Source organism: Mycetomoellerius zeteki, unplaced genomic scaffold, assembly GCF_001594055.1.
Source record: "Mycetomoellerius zeteki isolate Tzet28-1 unplaced genomic scaffold, Tzet1.0 scaffold69, whole genome shotgun sequence".
In the NCBI taxonomy this organism is placed as follows: domain Eukaryota; kingdom Metazoa; phylum Arthropoda; class Insecta; order Hymenoptera; family Formicidae; genus Mycetomoellerius; species Mycetomoellerius zeteki.
The window spans coordinates 861,547-884,372 of record NW_017257708.1 but is presented as its reverse complement, the minus strand read 5'-3'; the positions used below and the strand labels follow the sequence as shown (position 1 = coordinate 884,372).

General features: G+C 36.1%; 1 protein-coding gene and 1 long non-coding RNA gene across 2 annotated transcripts in view; both read left to right on the top strand.

Moving 5' to 3' along the window:
- Window positions 1-22,826, top strand: part of Ten-m (teneurin transmembrane protein Ten-m) — a 570,328-nt gene that overhangs the window by 298,612 nt on the left and 248,890 nt on the right. The window lies entirely within an intron of this gene.
- On the top strand, window positions 19,755-21,144 carry LOC108729004 (uncharacterized). The gene is made up of 3 exons (XR_001936913.1): window positions 19,755-19,861; window positions 20,612-20,827; window positions 20,905-21,144. It is a non-coding gene; the product is annotated as an uncharacterized lncRNA (long non-coding RNA).

The following is a 22,826-nucleotide window of genomic DNA, read 5'->3' as shown; positions in this document are numbered from 1 at the left end:
ATGTATCTGCTATAAATACATTATCTATACAATACAAATGATGATAAAATATTAATGGAAAATGTCTAAAACATGCCAATTCTTTATAAGTATAATATTTTAGAAGAGTCTTCAAATGTTTATACTATTTAGATTAAACATTAAAAATTGAAGGTTCGAAAGTTTAAAAATTAAAAATTACCATAGTAGATAAAACTATGATTTAATTGGATTTAATTTAATGAAATTTATATAGATTTGCAGCTCTTCAAGAGAGATTTAAATAAATTAAGTTGCTAAGTATAAAAACGACGTCTCGCATTAAATTTCGTTATACAAAAGTATTTCTAGATTCAGTAAAGGATTTATAGTTGAAAGCACATTCGCGGTAAGTTTAGAACATGGTGTAGAGCAGATAGTGTAGTTTTCACCCGAGAGGATTGCCAAGCTTTTCCTCCCGGACAATTCGGCCCGGTGCATAATGCTCCGATTGCAAGGTACATCCGTAGCAGCGAGCGGCGAGCAAGTGTTGCGAAATGGTCAAACGAACTATATAGATACCTAAAGGCGATAGTACAACGTAACAAATCACCGGCAAAGGATGCACCTCCGGTCCATAACGGTTTTCTTTATCGTCCAAAGCACATATAGCGTAAAAAGCGCTTCTTTATTATGACAGAGGAAAATTATTGCACGTGCAGTACGATAACAGAGGTTGAAATAGACGTGCATTTTGGGTAGTTTCTACTCTCATAAATAATGTATATCATAAATAATAATTTTTAGAATTTGTCCATTACGGTGATGATGAAAACGCACGATATAATTAACATAAAATGTGTTCTTTTTTTTTATAGCAATAAAACTTGTCAAAAACTATTCATTGAAAGCACAGCAGTTTCAACTCAACATGAATACACCTTGCATGACGAGTAAAACTGCTTTGCATATCTCATAGGTCTCTACAAAGTATGGTATTCGTCGCCTTTTGTCGGAGGTATGCCAATGCATTAACGAGAACGGCGTGTGTCTGAAAATCGTTTGTGACTACGCGCGCGCAGAAACGCCGTACTAAGTTTTATATAAGACGCAACACGCGAGAGCATTCCATTAATTCCTGGCATTTCATCGACCTAACTTCCGTCCTTTCGGCGTTGACTAAAGTCATAGCGACGTTACGTTTTCATCTGGAAGCTACGGAACGGCGTATTCCGCAATTCCTAGAAACTTGAGACGGAAACGAGGTCGACCGATTAGAACCTTGTCGAACAAGTTGGGAAAATTATGAGGCTCGATTATGAGTAGATGCATGGGAATTACATGGACGGTAAAACGCTTGAGTGTTCTCCGTGATAAAACGTACTCATACTACTCGTGTTAGAAACGATCGTAACTTTCATAGCGCTTTACGTAAACTTCGTTAAATTTAGCCAATGGAATGGTCGAATTAAAAGAATCTGCTTCAGGAAGAGGTGTATAGTACTTTCCGTGTGCATAATTATACGCGACATCATATTGTTATAATTAATTCACTAACATTTCGAGTAGATTTAATACAACGTTGATCGCTTTTAATTAAACTGCACGTAAATGCGAATTTCTTTTATAAGCGTAATATATGAAATGTTATATACAGTTCCCTCAGTTTAAACATTAATGTAGCAAAACCAAATGTATCCATTTTATTTACACTGATAATCGAATATATTATCAAATATATATATTTTTTTCAAATATAAGATAATTATTCTTCCAGCTCCTTTTAATATATAATATAAAATAATCCTAAGTACCAATTATATATATTTATATAATTACACATTTATCTTTGGCGCTACATATATTCAAATATATAAAACTAGTGAAAAAAATTTAAGAAATTATGATGTAAAATTGATCAGTTCTTTTCACGACGCTTTCGCGAAATTTAAATAATTTATTGAAGCCGTTGGTATAGATGTATTTTGGTATATCACCGACGAAACGAGCTTGTTATAATGTACTGCACGTGGGAAAGCACTCCACTATTTAGAACGTTTCAGTGCACGTAACTGCTAAATAAACTACTAAAGTTTAAACCCCAGTTGCGGTTCGACTTGGCCCTGAGGCGTATCTGGGTTAATCGACGTCGATGAAATTCTGAAACGAAGTTACGAGTGCTGCGGTCGAGCGCGATCGTTTTGCCATCGGTAAAATCCGTAGACAGGCTGCGTTTATTTCGCTAGACATAGGATAGCTAAACAATCAGCATTCGAAAGAATTTCACTCTCTATGCAGAACGAGCTGAAAATTACGTAAGATTCATAACTGGAAATATAAAAAATACAAAATATGTATATGCACAAACTTTGTGAATTACATAACAAGTTTAATAATAATTACTTATGATTCTTATGTAAAAACGTTTATACAATTTTAGCGATAATACCTTTGAATGTTGAAACAGTTTAACAAAAACTTATACATTAATGAATAAAAATAAAACGATAAATAAATAGATTATTGAATATTATTTTTTGCAAAAAATTAAATTAATAGTAAATATATTATAAGAATATTTTCGTTATCTTTTCCGTAAAAAATTAATGTATAATATTATAAAAAACAAACAAGATGAGAAATAAGGTAAATATACCAGTTAGTGGCATAACTTAATTATTGGACGAAGAGACAAATTTTTTAAAACTTTTAATGAAATATATACAATTATAAATTCGTCTCTTATTAAATTTTTATAAACTACAAATTTATTTAGAGTCGTACATATCATTAAAAACTTAATATTTACAATGTTATTTCCAATAATTGGATCATGTCAACTAATTGTCCACTCGTAGTACATTTGCCTTAATTATCGATAAACTATATCTTTCTGGATCAATGTTACTGTCATACTAAAATTCTGCTTTAGTTGATAACGGAATAAAAAGACAAATAAATCTCATATTGAATGTTTCATTGCCCAAGCTCAATAAAATCGGTTTTACAGTTTAAGCTAGCAACTGAGATTCGACCTCGTGACTGTCGCCGCTTGCTCCTATGATCCATTATTTGTCTTTTTTACTATTCGCAGTTTTTGATTTTCAATGTGAAATATTTTGTCGATCAATGACCTTTTGCCAACTTTATCATCGATTGCGGACTGTCCATGGGAACAACGTACAAGAGACGAGCGATTTATCAATTTTCAGGCCGACTGTTCCGCTGTATAAAATATCATCCACTCGTTTGCTCCTCCCTTTCGGATAGCTCGTGCGATCGCCCAGGGCTACCCGCGGGATAATAATTATTATTTCACGCGGTTAACGAACGAATTGTGTCACGAGCAATGCCCGAACACGTTTCAGTCGGAAGAGAGAGAGAAAGAGAGAGAATGTGGGTGGATGTTACAAGAACGGAAAAAGAAAAATGCGCACTACCTCGTAATTACCGTGGAACATGAAATTCGAAAATCCTGATTGGCATACGTTCCCCTGGAAAGAGTCACGTTTGGTAAATTTTTGCAGCCCGACCATCCCGAGCTCCATTTTCAATAACTTTTTTCCTTCCAATAGCTGATCCGGTTCTCCGATATTTATTATCACGGAATTGAACGACACTTGCACTAGATATATGATTTACTAGGCAAGAGGAAAAAAGTCGCGATCGCGAACCGAAAATGTCATAGTCGCTTAAATGCCGAATTGAAATGGTTTAATAATTCAATAAAATTGTCATTCAAACCAGTCAAGCGCAAACATGGTATACCACGGCATTTTCACCACTCTATTAATGATCGCGTTGTATAAATTAAAAGCGTAAGATGTAAATACGAAGCAATGATTAAGTGTATCATTGTATTTTTATTAAGCTAAATGAGATCGTTAATTATATTTACTTGACACAAAATCAAGCAAATCAATTATTATTGTGATCGCTAACCCGTTGACAGCCGCACAATTACTATTTACTGGCAATCGACCGTCCTGGGCGACTATAAACGTTCAAACTAATTAACAGTTCGTCAATCAATTCGCTTTGATTTTCCTGAGAGTATTCGGTATCTAATTAATTTTACATTTTACTTAGTCGAATAATATAGTTTAATGCTTTGATTCGCTAACATATTTGATTTATGTACGCTAAATTATTTTTATGGGCTTATTGCAAAATTTAACAATTAAATAATTTTATGATGAAGCTTTTCTTTTAATACGATTGCTTTATTTTAATTTATCTTTGTCTTTGTGTAAAGAATTTTTCTAAACTTTTAAAGATGTGTGTATAAAAGTCTACTAATTTTTTTAAATCTACGATAAGACGAAATTATTGAAACATAGTTCATATTGTTGCAATAAGTTTAGGAATTGAAAAATTGTTTATTTTTGATCAAATTTTTTTCAAGTGCAGTAAAATAAGTAAATGCGTGTACATTCATATACACACGTATGGGTTGTCAACAATTATTTCGACGGTCAAGTTCCTTGTTACGTCCACCAAAGCTTTCGGCAAACAATCGGAAATAAAATTAATAACGACTGTTTGCTGACGTGTTAATATCGAAGGAAAATACGGCGAAGAGTAAATACACGCTGGAATTTCATTCTCTTCGCGCGCCTCCTTGGAAACCCCCGAGACGAGAAAGCAAGGTGGAAGATGAAACGAGCACGACATTGCGAAAAGGAAGCAGTGAAGGGGAAGGGTCACCGACTTGCCCTGCTTTCACAGCCTTTGTTTATCCTCTTCGGGGCGAACGTTTTACAGTAGTCAAGTTGGTAAAGACTGCCCTGCCTTCAACGAACTCGATTTTCGTTCGTCTTTCTTCGGAACAACCCGTTTACCGAAACTATCAACGATTGTCGACAATAAAAATGACACATATCATTTTTAATTTATGCAGGAGAGAACGAAACTTCTACGAATTCTACGTTTCATTTTTTCAACTTATAAAGAGATTTCACTTCCCGCATTAGGTATTACTACAGTAAGTCTGACAAATGCTCGGATATGGTCAAACGTATGGTAGGTGCACTCATGTATCATCACATGAATCATAAGACGGATAAAGAAATAACGGTATATTCCATTCTCTTGACTACGGATCTCTTACTATGGATTTTTATTCCCACGACAGACTTAATATGCAACTAACGTCGAATAATCGATTCCTGGCAAGGAATAGAGGCAAAAGAAATTCGAGTATCAATCAATCAGGATTAAAGTCTGAACCGACAAGAAAATCTTAACTCTTCGATAACTAATCTCCGTACGTAAAGAGATAGAATTTTTCTATTACCTGATAGAGGTATGAAAAAGAATTAGAGAAAAATAATCTAGTCGGATGAAAAAGAATTACTATTACACATGTCATAAGCTAGTGGTCGGTTTCTTTGAGCATTATGTGGGGTCCGGAGACCCCCGCGGTGCACGCCAGGGCACCACGTGCAACACGAATGACAACAAACCGAGAAACACGCGTACCCGTCATCCCCTCGGATGCTGTGAGGAGAGCCAAAAATATGTGTGTCCTGCTTAATAGCCGAAGATCGAGGACGACCCGCCTCCACTGTCGGTTCCCAGTCGAGTCTTGTAACAAAAATTAATATAAGCGATAAGTCGTACCTTGTACAGGAGTACCAGACACGTGCCTCCGGGCCTGCAAGATTTACATACCTGTATGGGAAGTGCACCTGCTCAATGAACGACTCATCTTCCGAACAATGAATCACGGCGTTTTTACAGACATCATATATTATTTTCGAAAGACAATCGAGATTATCTTTTTCGATATTCTCAATAAATCTTTCAGGTCTCATCATATTTTATCTCTTGTGTAATTACACTAATCTGCGAATTGAAATCTTAGGATCATTCCTGAACCTAGTAAAGTGATTTAAAGTTGGTGCGCTGAATCAAAAAATCAAATCTGTTTGCTCCATTCATCGCATAAGAATTTTAGCAAAATTACAATAATAGAATCACATATTATAAAATTACATATAGAATATGTGAATTTTATTAAAAATATAAATATTTTGAACATACTATTTTTCCAAACCTTAAAATATAATTTTATTTCCACAGACTAAATAAAACAAACACAAAATGTTGAAAGTAAATGATACTATGTACATACAGTTCACAAATCATTAATTTCCAGTTTAATTTGATATATGAATATTCCAATAAACCAGTAAATACTTTCACTATATATCTTCCAGTATCATTTATCATCTTCGTCTCTTTTATGATTTTTTTCTTTCATCTTTTTCAGTTTTTTTTTTCGTAATAAGAATTTTCTTGGTTTTAATTTTGGATTTAACATAATGTTAATATATCAAAAACACTAAAATGTTCAACACAATGAATTCATCTCAGACTAGTGTCCTCGATTATGATGCTACTACTATTTAACATGTATAAATCTTAAGAGGCACTTAATAGATGTACGAATAAACTTTTAAATTAATTTAAAAATGTGATAACGAAGCTTTTTTAAAATTACTTTAGATTTAACTATATATAAATCAAATGACATCATAATTACATAATATAATTTAAATGACGTGCACGTGTTTGTATTCATATAAAGAAAGTTGGAAAAGATAAGTTCAGCTGTTAGAACGCTTGCAGGACAAACGCACACATATATACACACTCATTCACACACACTCACGCACACGAACATGCCAGACAAAACCTGCTCAGACTAGTGCTGTCATCCAACATGCCAGATATAATGTTCGCTAATGATGCAACGCGTACAAAGGCATCACGGAATTCCGCGTTGTGAAGGCGAGTCGTGATTTATACCCAATTACCGACGAATTCAGACTCACGTCGTAGAAAAAAGCAAATCCTACGGAAAAGCCGGAGATTTAGCAGCCAATCAGTTTCGCTTTCGTAGCTGTCGGGGAACATACATACATGTGACAGTCAACCTCCTCTACGTTTCAAGCTATTGATAATTTTGAATAGGAAGACCGCGCAGGACATCATAATGCTTGATAATCATGCAATAATCTGCTGAATTGTAAATATGCTGAATTAATTGTAAGCTGCATTTACCAACATATCATTCACAGTCGATTTAATACTTATAAAATATGTTTATATACGCACAAGTATATAAAATTCAAGTTCAAATTTTTAAAGAAACCGTAAATAAGAATGAGATCACAATTTATAATAAAAATATTTTAACAATTTTGTATAAACTAAAAAACTTATGCATATTTGAAAACTCTGAAAAGATTTGAAGAAAATATGCAACTACAAACATTTATGTTGATTTCAATTTCGTTAAAAAAACAAATGAATATATTCTACTAGAAAATGCATACACATGTTTTTGCCAACAAAATGCGAATAGTACGAAAATGATGAAAGTAATTATGCCAAGCTTCATCGTAAAATTTTAATGCTACACGCGTACTCGGTATACTTAATTTCCTGTACCGTTAAAACTTTAAAGAGAGATTTCATTTCTATCAACTCAATTTCTATGTTGAACACACGATCGTCTCGCCCAAAAAAAATAACGTAATACACTGTCGATGATATGGATAACTTGCTAGTGGAATGTACTACACCGATGCATTCATGCATCGTGTCGTCTCACATTGTTTTGTTCTCGTGCATATTCAGCAGCGTACACTGAGTATTCAGATCTCTCCATTTCGTTCATGTTTAATTAAGAACTTTACATATTTTTGCAATAGTGTATTATATCTGCTGTATCTTTTCATGTATCATTTAATGATAAGTATTGAAGTTATGAATATGACTTTTAATAGAACTGTTAATAAATTAATGTGATATATACTTGATATTTTCTGCTTGTCTCCTTTTATACCTTTTTACTTATTATAATCTCTTATGGAACAAATGCATTTGCTATTAGCATATGGAACGCACTATAAATATTGCAGATGTACTATAAATATTGCGCTAATTAAATATTTCATGATGGATCTTTAAGATCAGTTGTTTAAAAGCTCTCGAGATTCACATGAGCAGCCTCAATAAAGGAGCTGAGAATAACGAACGTTGCCTCATCATGAAGAAAAAAAGTAACGGCCTGACCTCATCTACTCGGCTAGTACTCGTTACGTCCAACTAAATTTTTCAACGTGGTTGCGGTGAATAGGGGATACTTTCTATCTCCCTAGCTACCTCTTGCCACGCCAAAGTCAGATAGTCGGAAGTGGTCGGAGCTGTTGCCAGCAATGGTAGTTGTTGAAAGAAAAACATCTTGCATACATGCATCCTACACACATTCCGCTTTTGGCAAGATGGCAGTGTTAGTTTCAGTTTACTGAACCGCCCAAGCCGCGCTTTTAAATCTTTGACCCATTTTTATATTTCCGTTTTTGCTTCTTTCTTTTCATTATTTTAAGTTGCTGCGCCAGCAGATATGGGAATAGATGGTCTAACTTTTTAGAATTGAAACATAGATTTAGTATAAATTTTAATAATATTGAATTTGATTCTTTCTCACTAGGGATATTTCTTCTTATTTTTCATGACATTACTTATTTTAATAATTACGTATATATAAAGAATTCATTTTTTTACGACACAAGCGCGGATTATGTTAACATCATGTCTTTTCACTTATCTTTATAGGCCTGCCCTTTTTAGTTGAATTTCTTATTTGTACGATCCATCTTTTCTCTTTTTTTCTTCAATGTGAAGAGAAAAGGAAGAAAGATAAATCGTGCAAGAAATTTAGTTGAAAAGAACAGTCCTTATATTACGATTAAACGAAGTTCGAGTAAATTCGGATAGCAAAGAAAGTGTTCGTAAAAATTGTTTCGTATAATAATAATTTCGCACGATATCACACCACGAGGGTGGCGAAGTGCAAGCATAGAGAAAGGGCGCACTTCATAACAGTTACGCTCGAAGTAACCCCTTTAAAAGTAACTGTCGCGACACCTGGTGCAAGTCACCCTCTATATCGAGACCCTCTTTAAATTTTCTTTATGAAACGTCACACCGTAACGTTACAAATGCGCAACATCGGGTCAATCAGCTGAATCATTTTAAACGCACAATTTAAACGAGAAGCTCGATAAGCAAGCAAAGACGATTCGACGTCTTTCACAGAAGACGATTCGACGTCTTTCACAGAAGACGGAAAATATTATATGAGGAAACAAGCTCATGACCTCGCGATATTTCGAGAAGGCAATCTCGCGATGGGAGTACTTTGGCGTGGACCAAAAATTTATCGCCTTGTCTGTAAATGGATCGAAATCATTTTTTATAACCACCGTAAAGTTCAGCAACCAGAGGTTGCAGATAAATAGGGGGCGAAAGAGCTTTATGTCAAATTTTATGTGCGCGCTTGAAAAACTGCTAGGCGGTAACCGAATTACAATTTTTACTACTGCCTAAATAACTTTTACTATGCGTCTCGCGTGTCGGTAATACGTACAACTAGAGAGTAAGTATTAAATTTTTAAATTGACACGTGGCCACACTGAAATACATTGGCGGACAGTGATATACGTGCTGTGTCGCACCTCCTTTACAATTTGTCTTCTCGCGTATGTCATGACATGCACTCTTTCTCAGACATTTCAGTTGTCTTGGATTGCTGAACGACTTTTGTCTTGAAAATATTTCTTCTCATGAAATGAATTTCTTTAAAAATTGTCTAACAATTAAAAGAATAGAATGATTTGACAAAAAGTAATGTGAAAAAACTGAAATTGGATAGGTCAAAGCACGATTATTCCAAATAAAATATACTAATTAAATATCGCAAAAAATTAAATACAAAAATTAGTCTAAGGTGAGAATCTTAATGCAAAAATATATAACACGCAATTCGAGCATGTAAAAAATATAGGTGCTACAGAACCATAGAAAAACAATATAAAAGCTATTATTTATACAGTTTTTAATTATAAAAAAATAATAAATAGACACTTATTATTATGTTAGTAGAATTACAAGCAAGATTGTTGCGCGTATGAGCCAAGGAAATACGAACCTATGAAACTTGGTCGCGCTTTGGTAGAGAAAGAGGAAGATAAAGATATCCTGACGGATGTGGAAACGGGAATTTGCGAAGGGAAAAAGCGCTAGCACACAGTTTGCCTCGTAGTACCCCGTCATTTCCCGTTTATACGGTCGCGTGTAAGCGATACTCGACGAAGGAGAGCGAGATTCCGCGTTTACCCGGCGCGGCTTTAACGTTCTACGTAAGACGATACGTATACACCAAGTCGATATAAACCCGGCACTTTGTGTGTATATAGTATACGCTCCAACTACGTAGAGTTTATCTCCCGCGAGATCCGCAGTTTTCGTGCCGCTACGAGAGGTCAATCGGTCCTCAGGGAAGCCGGGTAAAGATTTTCCGGCGTAAATGAAAAGTAAAGTAATCTCGATTAAACGTTCTTCCAACTGTATTCTACATTCGCACTGCAATTTGATACAACTATATTCGAACGCATCGAACAATTTGACTTACATCGACAAGAACTGATACCAAGTCGCAGTGCGACAAAATTGGACCCGGTATCATTCTAAATTTATCATTAATACTAATTCAACTTGAAATTCAAATTTAAATGTTTAATGCTTTTTCGATCATTTATTTTTGTTAAAATTTTCGATTTCTATCATTATTAACCAGTACCTGATTAAAAATGTATGTGAATAAATTTTGGATCTTTCCCGAAACGGTTCTCATATATCCAATTTTAGTAAAGACTAGTTTCGGCTTAGCTAAACTCGGAGACATTTGAAGAATAAAATTATTGTTTGACATCTAATCGCAGCTGCATAAATTTATAATTGAAATTACGGTAATAATTCATTAATATAACTTTTGGTATGTTTGGAGAGTAATTTATTTCGTTATGATAATTAACAGTTATCAGAAAAAAATTCAAAAGAAAACATTGATTGCATTTTCAGGTATCACGATAAATCGAAATGTCTTAGCAATTTAAATCCGACACATCGCGTGTATATGCAGTTGAAGTCGAGTTTATCTTCCACGAGATCCAGAACTTTCTACGAACAACGAATCGGCTAAGGTTTACTCGTCACGTAGTGAATATTTTTCAACGGCGTGAAGATCTTACCAAGACGAACGTAAACGGGAAACGATTGTGATCGCCCTAGTTCATTCCTGATCGATCATACAGACACTAAAACACGTATAGAGGAGGAAGAGAGGACTCAACGATAAAAAAACTTATGTACAATTTGTACAAAATATACATGTGTAACATTTAAAATTTACAAAAATATAAAACCAATAACAAATACAAAATCAAATATATTGGACGTTTAATTAAAAGTATTTGAAAAAAGTTCATATTTTTTCGATAGTATATGCTGTTTATGTTTAAGTCAATTTTCTACTTTTGTTCATAAATGAAATGAATCACTTTTAATAAAACATTATGCAAGTTTCGAGCATATATCTCTGTAAAAAAGTTACATACGACATACAATATGATTATGACCTAGAAATAATGATGATGTGCCACAAGCAAAAGTTTTTATTGACTGTGTAAATACTGGAAGCTGTGTGCCGGTCTGAAAAATGATCCGTCAAAGTTTTGTCGTTAACATTTTAAGAGAACACGGCTGCATTCGCGAGACCTGATTACATGTCACTATAATTACATCAAAGTAGAGGAAATATTTTCGGATTTCGTTGAAGCAATGCCACCCATCACGAGAACTCCTTAACGCGATGTAATATTTCTCTCTCTCTCTCTCTCTCTCTCTCTCTCTCTCTCTCTCTCTCTCTCTCTCTCGCCGCAGCGGTGCATCGAGTTGCTCCGAGCGAAATGTCACCTAATCTTCCCTTTTCGCTCAATAGTCGTGCTTCGAATTACAGTTAACAAATGTTCGCCGTAAATTTCGATGATGTAGGTTTAAGCATCGAAATATATCGGTAACCCTTTCCCGCGATAAATTCTTGTAAATGACGGCGATAAGTGTAAACGAACGTCTCAGTTCTTTTTCATTTAGGTTTTATAGTTTCGAGTTCGTTTGCCTTCGGTCGGCTAAATATTCCATGACTTATAGATCCTTCCCACTAAAACCGACGTTATTCGAAAAAAGCGTTGAACATATATGGTACGATCTTCGACCTTCATCGATTAACTTAAACCGCCGACTCTCTCTTTCTCTCTCTCTGTAATACGGAAACTTTTAATAATACATTTACGGCGGTTCTCGAGACGCGGTTCATAAGACGTCGCGTAATCCAATGCCGTTTATTCCGCCGCTGGTTTTACGACCACAAGCGGCCGTATAACAAGTCTGGATTACCGAATGCCTGAATGCCTGAGTCAGTATATACCACTAAAATGTATGATGAGCTGATTATTTATGACTTCTGCGAAGTTCGGTAATTACATTCTACATACATATCTATACATATATATCTATACATATCGCACTTCATGTACCGCTTTTCATTGATATCGTTACATGAAGTTCTATTTGTGCAAAATATTACTAATCCGATTATTTCTGTGAATCTACGAACTTCTTTGACTTTTTGCCATCGCCCAAGGTGAATATTACAAGAGTCAAATCGTGACGTCAGTTCGTACTTAAGCCTAACTTGTTGTCCTAAACTATGAGGCTTGGAGGAATAAGGTGTGCGCCTGACAGGCTCGTTGAAGCATGCCCATGCCGTGGTAAGTACCGATATAACGTCAAGCAAGCGTCCCGACTTGATGGACATGAACGCATGAGAAGTGCATCGTCGCAGAATTATACGTGTATTTCGTCGTGCGAGGGATACGACTATCTACGTTTATGGACACCTCGGCCGTATATACGTCAGTAAAGTTATTGCCAGCTCCGGCTGTGACATTCCCTCCTGATGAAGGATTATCGCGCGTACGATTGTGGCGTTAAGGTATGTACCTGGCGATTTAAGGTCGGCGGCAGAGACTGTTTCATGATGACGTTTGCGGAATGTCTGAATGAAGATACCGGTCAAATTCACGCGTCGAACGATTGTCACATAATCCTCGCATAAAATCATCCTCATAAAATTATAATGCATTAATTTAATGGTAGTGAATTATGTGATAATTCTAAATAATTCTAAAATGATACTTCAGTATTTTTACAAAAAATCTAATATAACCATGACATGTTTGCATAACGTTGTTCACTTAATACAGAGAGAAAAAGAAAGAAAAAAAGGAAGAGAACATAAAATATTCAAGAACACAAGTTCGTATGGTATTAATTAATTAGACAGAAAATCTGAAAAGAATCCTTTTAGAAAAGACAAAGTGTATTTAATGGGAATCATGATCTTCAAGATAATCTAACATCGAATATTTATGATTACAATCTGGTCTCTACAAGGACGACCCGTATACGTTCAACAGTATCTCGTTCATCCATATATATACAGATGCATATATATATATATATATATATACGCTGAAGACCGTGAAAAGTCCCGAAGCGATCGCATCACCTGCCGCATGTTAGCTGCACCTGGCAGCAACGTCTAAATAAGTCTGTTAATCCTCCAAAGACTACCTCGAACGGAATCATATACGCCGTATTAACGTTTACATCTGCAGATATTCGCACGCTACATTTAAGGGCATTCTTATTCTTTGTTTCGAATATATCTGAATGCTTAATTCATAACTTCTTTTTACGAAAAGATTTTTACACGAATCTATCGTGTGCAAGATAATTAATAACGTGATAGAGATTTAACTAATTGATAAATTGCTAGTATTTTAATGTAATATCTAATTCTATTCATGTGAGCTATTATTTTCTTATCCTTTCGTTCCACTGTTCATGAAATTTTTTTACACACACGCGCATGCACTTATAATGAATAGAATGGCCTTTCTCGTCGATGTAACAGTCATACGGGTCACGATCGTAGCGTATCCTCCGACTATCACCCAGTATATTTGCTGAGAATATCGATACCTATCGGCATTTACGCCAACCGTCTGACACCGGTGAACGTGCCTTTGGCAATCTCGGCGGTACACGACCGGCATTATTGACTCGGATAGGACGAGCACTTCCGCCTCGAAGATCGACCTAATTTGTCGCGTTAATACTACGAAATCCCTAGATACTATTGCACGATGACATTCGCAGAATGCAGCCTAATGATCGTTATAATTGTCAAACATCGGTGTATTCTGACCTACAAACATCTCCAAATATAAATCAACCGATATTCTAGTTAAAGCGTCATGTAATCGAAAGATGAAATGTAATTCAACAACCACAGGCTTGTGCGTTAAAAAGTATCGTATAGCGCTGAGAAGAAGTTTAGAAATTAACCGTTTTACAAATATGGAAATTACAATTTCGAAGGAAAGCTGTGAGAATTGATTGGAGGAATGAAGAGCTGTTGAAAGTCTGCAAGATCTCTCCTCAATCACTGCAGAATTTTTTTTGAGCAGGCAGTAAGAGCAGGCTAAAAACCTCAACGAAGCACTTTCACGTAATCTTGTAACATGCGATCGACGGTTATTAATTCTTAATAACCGTTTGAAAGTACATCAGCATACGTAACGCGTCCGACTCGTGTACTAGTTCGACTCGCAACAACCTACATTATCCGCGTGTACTTTACATACGCGTTTACAGCGCTACAGTTGTGTGTACTCTGCGTTATCTTGCACTCACGTTAACCCACCTGGCATTGCGCGTGTGCGCTCGTGCTAGACTACTTATCTACTTTGATGTATCACTCCGGAAACTCCGTACGCGAGCTTACCCTTCCCTCGATCCCTCCCACACCTTCTGCAACCACCTCGTTTTCCGGTGGTTACAAGAGCTGCGCCAATGGCGGCAGGAAATTCGCGAAACTTCACTTTCGAAAGTTATGCGTCCGCAGCACTTTGCGGTTCATCGAGTGCCGCAAGTGGAGATAATTTCGGACGAATTTCTGCAAATTTACGCGGCAGAATTAAAGCGACTCTGACGAGTAAAACCTGTACGCTTAACACGTCGACTGCCAACTGAATTCGGTCGAAACTCACCGGAGTAATATTTACGAGGCGATAAGTCGACGGAAGTTTATCGAAGAGCATAACTGCAAAATTATGCTCGAAGCGATCTTTATCGAGCCATAATATTTTTAAGCGCTGTTACGGAGTGTTACGTATAAACGATATAGAATCTGTTATAAAATATCGACTCGGTATATCGTTATTATATAGCAGTCGTCGTGTTAAAATTTCATTATTTCCACATAAAAATTAAATTTATCTACTTTCGTAAAATCAGTAATGTCTAAGGTACGATATTACAATATGAACATCGGATTTTTTTTAAGTATAGTATTTACCGTATAGTATTTCTTGCTGCGTACATAACTATACTGTTAATTTATGCTAACGTCGTATCGAATCATGATATCTGATATCGACATCATTCCGTCATCACGTGTTCATACTGCTGTTCTCGTAACGCCAAGTAAACTTTTGAACTCAATCGCGATGCATAATAATAGATGCCTGCCTGCACTCATACTTGTAACCGTGGCTATGCGATCTTTCCGCGAGATTTACCTTACCTATCACGCGAACAAGGTTGAAACCAGATCATATTGCACTTCTTCGACAAGTATTGCGCACGCCCTTGACATTTTTTAAGGAAATTCTACGCGCTTCCTTGTGATCGGATGACACGGTCGACTTTCCGATCAGGAAAGCATTCAGGAGTAACGGAACGAGTCAGCGGAGTGAATCGCTCACGAAGAATGAAACAGAAAGAAGAAGACAAATCGTGAAGACTGAAGGGGAGAAAACCCTCATCATCGACAACTTATAAATCGCAATTACAGCCAATAAGTTGGTCGAAAGTTTTCATCTACCTTCACCCTCTTTTCTATGACGGAACACAAACTTGTCAATTAATAATTAATAGAATTCCCCGGTGCCGCAATCTCTCTCGTCGATGCAACGAGAGCTCCAGTTTACCGTTAATTCAGCTTTTATTTAATTTTCCAGATAATTACACCTAAGCACCAACACACACAATCTCGTGAATTTTCTATTTGATACCGATAATAATAACAATACAAAACAGAAGAAGAAGACTGAATTTCAATCACAGTATCACATCTATCATTCAAGTTATTCAAATTAATCATTCTCGTCACTCCATTACTTTCTCTTCTTTCGCGCTGCTTTGCGCTGGATGGCTGATAAGCCATCCTTTTCCATTTTTGGTCGACCGTACGAAGATTTTCCCCTAGATGCCATGACGCTACTTTACCATACAAAGGAAGAAGAAGCGATATCTTCGTAATGCGGCCTCCTCCTCCCCGTCTAATCTTCCTCTGTCCTATTCCAGCATCATCATTTATTCGAGGTGCCTATTTACGCGCGAGCCTTCAAAGCCGCTTTCACGAGATAACCCTAGCTCGAGCAAGATAACGTCAAAGTGGTCTTCCGCTGAGGGATACCGTGACCGAGAGAGAACCGATTGAAAGAGCTACTGTGTATGTGCACGTATGTGTGTGTGCATGTGTGTGCGAAAGAGTGACTATTTTTTAAGGATGACCGATCAAAACGATCGGAAACGGCGTCAACGAGAAAATAAACGTCAATCTTGAAAGGTCTGACCGACACGGCACGAAACATTGACCGAGTCTTTGTAGTTTGCACGAGAAATTTGCTCCAACTTTCGTGATACGAAAGGGGACGAAATTCGACCCGCGCCGCAAATGACCATACGTCTCGCACGTCGTTGAGTAAAGCGTATTCGCGAACAGCTAGGCGGTCACTACGAAATGAACAAAGTTTTCTCCAAGAGAAATTACGACCAGACTATATACCGGTGAAATACGTTTTCTAGTTCAATGGGTTTCTAAATATTTAAATGTACATCAACAAACTTTGTATTTATTTCAATGAATCGAAATAAAGTTATACATATCAATGTTTAATATGTTATATATATATATATTAATATTTAATATATAAAATTAATTCATTTAAGTGTTAAAATAATAAATGGACAGCAAACTATATCTATCTAATAATAAATATATAAGTTCTAAAAAAAAGTTTTATTTATACAAACGTTTGTAAAATTTATTCGAAACTTATTTTTCTATGGTAATCGTCCAATGATACGTTTAAAGGTTCGAGAACGTAGGCATACTTCAAAGGAAGGGTGTGTATATCAGAATACGACTAGGAAACTGTTTTAATGGAAGAACGATCAAAACGAATCGGCGCATCGAGAGCAGCCATGATGAAAAGGCGAATGTCAAGTTCGAGAGAGGGAAATGTCGAGGTAAAAGAGCCACGACGAATCCCCGAAATTTCTTCGTGGAGTAGGAAGGGTCGACTCTATACTTCGGCAGCACGTGAATTTCATTGTGTCTAAAGAGAGGGATAGGATGTCGACGCGACATCAGTTTAGTGGAACGCGTCAAAATGAACATCTAGCAAGTAGAGCATTTTGCCAAATTTACGAGCGACTCGTGAATCGTTTCACGAGGGCACTAAATAAGGAAGGGCGACGTAATCGATCTGCTTTACGCATGTGTACGTGCGTAAGACACGCGAGAATGCTTTTAAAGAACGAAGGAATTTTTGATAGAGGGTCTATAAAGAGATGTGATATACATACACTCATGCCGAGATAGAAAGAAAGAGGAAGACATGAAAGAGAGAGAAAACTATAAATGGATTTTGTCGTTGGATCAAATACAAAATTGTGTCGATTAATTATAAATAAAGGCAATACAAGACATCTCAAATTAATTATCAAAATAATCTATAAAGTAAATCGAGCGGTATATTAAATCGCATCTTATATTGAGCGTTTTATTACATTTCTATTGTAAGTTGCTATCGTATTCACAAGTTATGTTCACTCAAATTTGATGCAACAGCGTGCTTGGAGATTACTAGTGATAAGGGGTACCGCCAATAGTGGCGTCACGCACTAAACCCGTGTTACACTATGTATTGGAGATTGAGGATTGTGAATTGAAGATTAGAACAGAGTTGTCACAAATTCCTCATCCAAAAATTCCATAACTTTTCCTTGATTTCCAAACAAAATTTCATGATTTTCTCTTACTTTCAATATTATCTATTTAAAATTTTTTTTCGTTCTGATTTGGAAACCGTTAAATATTTTGTTAAGAGATCATTTAACATAGAAATGTAAATCACTATTAATGTCGCTGACATTGCTTACATTTTTAATTGTTAAGTTGATAGTATTCCAAAATTAAAAGTCAAGAATTTTAATTTTTCAGGAAGTTTCGTAAAATTCCCTGATTTTTTCCTGATTTCCATGACAATTTCTTGATTTTTCTTATTTTTAGTTTCGTGACAATCCTGTAAAATTCAGCCAATTAGAACAAAACGGAATAAAATTAAAATTAGATATCTGACAGGTCGAACTCTTATCTCTAATTCACAATCCTCAGTTTCCAATGCGTAATGTGACAGACTTTAGGGCCTCTTTCATCAATCTCAGATTAAGCTAACCGATGGTTAAACTTCGCAGTAGTGTCAACAGTTGCCTATTTCTATCAATATATAAATTAATCTCAGTTTAACTTACTTTTTATCTTTTTTCAAATAAAAAAAAGATAAAGAATAAATTGAATCGAGATTAAAAATTAATCTACATTGATAGAAATAGATATTAAGAGGAAGAGAGATGAGATGTAATACGCATTGAACTGTTGTTGGTATGAAATAAGAAAATAAGTGTAACATTGTGTATAATGGCGATAGCATACTGGAATAGCCAATCAAATTTTGGCCCAAATTCACTCATGGGGCCGTATTCACTACTACGCATGCACAGGAATGTTATACCTGAGTCTGTATTCTATACATCTACGGTAATCAGTTCTGTCTCTCGGAAATTTTCACAAAATGAGAAGTGAAACTTCTTTCTACATTAATACTTATAGTTCATGCACGATTAACTACACGACTAAAATTCCGCTTACGACCACATTTGATTAAAGAAATAACTTTCGCTTTCGAAGCGAACTGTATCGTCGGAACTGTAAGAGATAGAAAGTTTTCAGAATAAAAATTGAATGGCATTAAAAGTACTTTAGAAATATAATAAAAAAATTTTTTTTATTATAGTTTTAAAGTACTCTTAAAGCCATTCAATTTTCATTGTAAAAATTTTTTTCTATCAGTTTTTTCTATCTTACAGTTCTGGCGATATTCGCTTCGAAAGAGAAAAACCGATTTTTTTCTAAAGGGTGTTTGACCTCCTAAAAGGGCGCATATAAAGAAATACGTGTCGCTTATATTTATCTAGAGAATAACATATTACAAACTCGTCAAAATCAGAGTACTTCCGTATCTTTCCTTGTCAGTTTATGAAAATTTTTTAGAGATAATCGATTACTGTCGGTATCGATAACTAACGACAGCCAATGACAAGGTCTGGTCAAGGTTGATTCTGGGAAAAAAACGCAGTTTTCAGTGACTGTCGCTACTTAACGATACCGATAACTCTCGGATGTTGTACACTTATGGATTATAAAAAGTTGCAACACTTTTTCGGGTTTCAGGATGCAGCCTACTCACCGTGCGATTGGTTATCCTTTGTACAATACTTATGGATCCGTAAGTAAGAACCAATCGCTCGGTGAATAGGCTGCATATAATAGGTTACCTAGCCCAACCCGCTCAATGTCGTATCTCTGTTATCTAGGACTCTAAGCACACCATGTAATCTTTCCACCATGGGTGGAAGTCATGATGCAAACACTTCCAATATGACTCAGTTATTCTGAACACATTATTCTGAAGACATCATTCTGTAATACTCGTGCAGTAAGAGTCGTTCAAGAAAATTCATCATAAAACATTTATACATATAACACCGACTTATTATAAAGAGTACTAACAAGGTAATTAATCAATCTAATAATTATAATATCGATGATTATCATAAAAAATGGATAATGTTAAAAATACTCTAACTAAAATTTAATATGTTTATTGTTTATAATATGTTTATATACACTGCCGGAAATTGAAATTCCAACACCATGAAGGAGTTGTGCTAGATGAATGAAAGTTACACAGAATGTTTGTTTACATGAGTTATTATATTGATATCTATTACAAGGTCATAATTCGCAGGATACGAGTGTAGCGCTATATAAACATTAAATATGTATATTCCGACTTAATACCCACTGTAGTCGCTTCTATGTTGAATGCAGGCCTCTAAACGTGCATGCATCCGATCGTAGAGGAGTCGGATGTCATCTTGTGGAATGGCATTCCACGCCTGCTGCACCTGTAGTGTCAGATCGGCAATGGTCATTGTTGATTGTGGATGAGCCCGCAGCCGTCGTCCAATCACAGCCTTTCACAGTGATACTAACATAGAGATGATTACAGTGGGTATTAAGTCGGAATATACATACTTAATGTTTATATGGCGCTACACTCGTATCCTGCGAATTATGACCTTGTAATAGATATCAATATAATAACTCATGTAAACAAACATTCTGTGTAACTTTCATTCATCTAGCACAACTTCTTCATGGTGTTGGGACTTCAATTTCCGGCAGTGTATATACATATATTTATCATTCATAAATTTTTCTGTGACGATAAATATCGTGATGAAATTTTCAAATATATAGGTATTCGTGCGTATCTAACCTTAACGCGTAAGCAGGAAAAATCCTGACGATTATATGAAGGGAGAGAGAGAGAGAGAGAGACAGAGAGAAAGGGAGAGTGTGAGAACGTGTTGGTAGAATACATCGGAGTGACGTACGAAACATAAGGGCAAGGGAGACGGGGAGAGTCTTCAGAGCGCGAACACGTCGAGGGAACTCGCAGAACGGTCGTGCTCGGTAATCCATCACTTGCTGTCTATGCCAGTTCCGTGGCAGGAGCCCCAGGCTAAACCAATCCATGCATTTCATTCCAGTGACTTCACTCGAACCCGCCATTTTTCATCACACGGCGTAGCTGCATCATCATTTTCTGATACGAAGCGTATACCGACCTATCGCACCGACCGGCACCTCCTCCGGCGACTGATCCGCGGAAACGCAGTCATTCTCCTCTCAAATCTATCGCGACGATAACGAGAAAGCACACTCAAGCTCTGATATTGTAAACGATATATCAAGATTGAGATTTACATTTCGTTCAATTAATAACTCATAGAACGCTTGCACATAACTCAATTAAGGATTGGTGAAAATATTAAATTTGGATATTAATTTTTAATACCATCCTTTATATTCTACACTGAGAAAAAAGTGTTTAAAATTTGTGACCATAATTGAAAAGTAAAATAAATATGAATAAGTGTTCCATAATTCTTTTTGCTGCGATAATAATCGTAGTAATAATACTCTTGACTATATATGTCAACATAAATGCCAAAAAACTGATAAAGATGAAAAAAGAAAAATGTATAGTTAGGGCTGCAGCAAAAATGAAATTAACAGTGTAATTATGACTATACAATTAACATAATAGCACGACAGAAAAGTATTTCTCGTTTTCTATTTCAAGATATACTGTATAGAGATCTCAGAGTGCGTTAGAACAAAGACTGTCTCTGCCGGTGACTCAAAGTTCCCGAAATCGTGGTGAATCGACGCCGTGTAATACCTTAAAGAGTACTTCTTCCTTAGAGTCTCTCTTCCGCGCGCAGCTCGAGACTGAACTTTGTTCACAAGAGTCGCGATCCATCATCGGAATGGCCCCTCGAGGAACCCGTTGCGACGAACTTCCGGTCACTACACCCGACTCTCTGTTCGAAAATACGTGGACTTGCTACGAAGAAAACTCTCCGGTACCTAACTCTTTCTCTCGTATTTTGTCTTGCGCGGCTTTGTTTCTCGTCGTCTACGACGCAACACTGCCTACTCCGAAACGTTTTCAGTTCGTATAGCGAAAATAAAGGCTAAAAGCAAATACATCTGGAAAATCGACAACAGCTGCATCGTTGGTAACTTTATGTGAAAGTAAATGTAGTAAATGGCCAGTAGTTAAAAAAAAATGTGGACAAGAATAGCTATTGTGTCTCGCAATTAACACACCTGAATTTCACTATTGCTTCGTTTGTTCATTTTGTTACGCATCGTTAATTTCTGAGATCCTAAATAAAAAAGTTTGTTTCCAAATATATTTTCATATCCCCACACATATGTACCGGTAACAGTTTCGACTGCATTTTGCATTTTACAATAGACTATACACGATACTTTACAATATGCATATATTCTTTTTCATAAACTGTATATCTGAGACGAAATATATTATAACATGTTGCTACAAAACATGATACAACAAACCGCAAAAATAATTATGTAACTAACTCTACTGAAGTCAATGTGCTGATATCTATTGTTCCTTTATTGTATATACACAGTGAATATTACAAATAAAATTAACACAATTCTCCATATTGCAGAGATCTTTTTGCATCAAATTATAATTATGACGACTATCATTCTGAAACTACGTTCGCTGTTTCAAAACTACGTTTGCTTCTTCCTAAGCAAAAAACAAATTTAAAGCAAGCAACCGAATAAATCTTTCGTTACACGTACAGAGCGTCATTTCGATCTGTGCGCACCGAGACAGCCGAGTATCGCGAGCGAAATAAATTTCGTCGTTTACGTTTCGCGACGGAACCATAATGCAATTCCCCAGCCATTCCGCGTCTGTCCCGCGCTTCCGCGCGTACCGCGACGAATCCAGTAATTAAATCCGACTCGAAGCGAGCCAAAGTAAATGAGCGATGTCGGTACCGCACTGGCTGTCTTTAGCGCTGTCGGTGTTGCTATCGCCGATTTTCTGGTGGCATTGGCAGTGAACGCAGCCAAACGGGAA